We start from the raw sequence: 2,096 nt of genomic DNA on the forward strand, positions 1-2,096 counted from the left end.
CACCAGCACCTGCTGTTCCCCCTAAGAAATCTATATATTATACTTACACATTTATTTGAATGGCGGTGTTTCCTGGTGAAGGTTGATGTGGTGACAGTGGGATCCGTCCCCATCTGGCTGGAGCGTGGCTGTACCGGCAGCTGTGCCGTGTCTGACACCTGTAGGAGCAGTAGTGACGGTACCGGGGTCTGTAGGGACTGTTGTCAGGGGGAGGGGGTGTAACAGTGGGGTTCCTAACACTGACTGGACAGGACCTGATCGTGCAGGTTGGTTGAAATGTTAATAACCATCATTAGTCAACAATCTTCCCCTAATACTGTCGCGGTTTTACAATATAACTACAAGAAAGTGGTGTTGACGAGCTGAAAGAACAAATTTAAAAGCTGAATATTTCATGGGATTGTACTTTTCAGCTTAAAGTCTACGATGTTTCAACTGCGTTGTAAGTGTATTTGTGACTCTCTACATAGTTAAGTAAATGACATTGACTATGTCACTGCCACTGTATATTCCACCCAGTGACCAGTTGTGGAGGGACGTTTTTGGAAGATTCTGGCACCATCTCGTCCCCAGGTTATCCGGATAACTACCCCAATAACCTGAAGTGTGAATTCCTTTTCCCGGATACCGGTCAGATGATCACTATCACGTTCAAGGGCTTCCATCTGGAAGGACGTGATTGGCTCTCCCGTTGCCATGACAGCATCCTGGTCTACGCCCACAATAAACTCGTCGGTGAGACACATCAATCAGTGTCACTGTTTTGAAAATTCTACGATACTTTTTCAGTATTCGGATGATTCGTTGGTCCTCGTTTTTACTTTCCTGACAATTTTTCTTCACACATTGCTTCCTGCCGACTCTCAGACGAGTACTGCGGAGAGGAGAACCCTGGGACTATCATCTCCCTCGGACTCGGAGTCCGACTGGTCTTCATGTCTGACTACAGCGTCGGCAAGACTGGCTTTACTCTGACGTACAGCCGCACTCATAGTGAGCATACACCACATTAGTCAACAATTAGGAAATGAACTGTGGCCATGTTTACGTTGTTCACAAGTCTGTTTTGTAAATGCAAGCACTGGTACGTATATGACATTGTACTATAGCAACTAAGTACGAAAACGGATAACAAAAACACATATTGAGTTGGAAAAGAAAAGCTCCAAATCTAAACGGTTCCAAATTTAATCTTCACATGAAATTTCCTTATATGTTGGATACACAACTATTCTATAGGCTGTTTTAAATTCTAGGATTCAAACCATTTGTTTTATGACCACATTAACGTATAAATACATGTTTGTGAAATTAAGAGTAAAGAATCAGTTTTAAACCTGTCTCTTGCTTGATGTCTAGGGTCGGACGCCACGGACGGCCTCGGATGAACATCTCACAAACTGGCGCTCAACTTAAAGATCCGTGGGACGTCAGCAAGTGTTCACTAATGACAACCTAGATATCATCAAGTTAAAGAATCACTCAATTTAATTGTTAACGTCAATAGCAAGATTAGATTACAGCCGTAACAGGCTTTAGTTTGACTCGTAAAATATCGTTATTGTGGATAGACCTTTACTCTGATTTGCTTTTTCGACAAGCAATCGCATTATGCCTAAAGTCACAACTCGACTTGATGGTATCTGTAGCCTGTTTATGTACCAGACAGAAAAGTGTCATAGTAAAGGTTAAATTTGTACCTCCGCTTCACAAGGCTTTGCACAAATTTGACTGTGTTGATGATAATAAAAGAACCTTTTAATTCCTTATAATGTTATCATCATAATGTCATTGTTTACTAGTTTTTAATTTGTTATCATGTTGATCTTGTAATATAGTTATAGATTTGTTATCATGTTAATCATGTAAAATGCGCAATTCAGCATCTTTGTACACAAATGAAGCTGCCATGTATTTTACTGAATTGTGAACGAAGTCAATAAACTCAATATATAAAAAACAACGGATTACAGTACTTGCCACTAATACAATGAAAACTCGAAGATATAGACTATCCCGAGTTCACTCTAGTCCAAAATGTAAAAAAAAGTTGCGAAAACATTCAAAGAAAAGAACGTTGTCCACAGACACTGAAA

The 2,096-nt window shown here is 40.3% G+C and overlaps 1 pseudogene; it reads left to right on the plus strand.

Annotated features, from left to right (window-relative positions):
* LOC109474893 overlaps positions 1-1,778 on the plus strand; it is a 3,533-nt pseudogene extending 1,755 nt beyond the window's left edge.
* The last annotated feature ends 318 nt before the right edge of the window (positions 1,779-2,096 follow it).

Source organism: Branchiostoma belcheri, unplaced genomic scaffold (assembly GCF_001625305.1).
Source record: "Branchiostoma belcheri isolate BF01 breed outbred unplaced genomic scaffold, Haploidv18h27 scaffold32, whole genome shotgun sequence".
NCBI classification, from domain to species: Eukaryota; Metazoa; Chordata; class Leptocardii; order Amphioxiformes; family Branchiostomatidae; genus Branchiostoma; species Branchiostoma belcheri.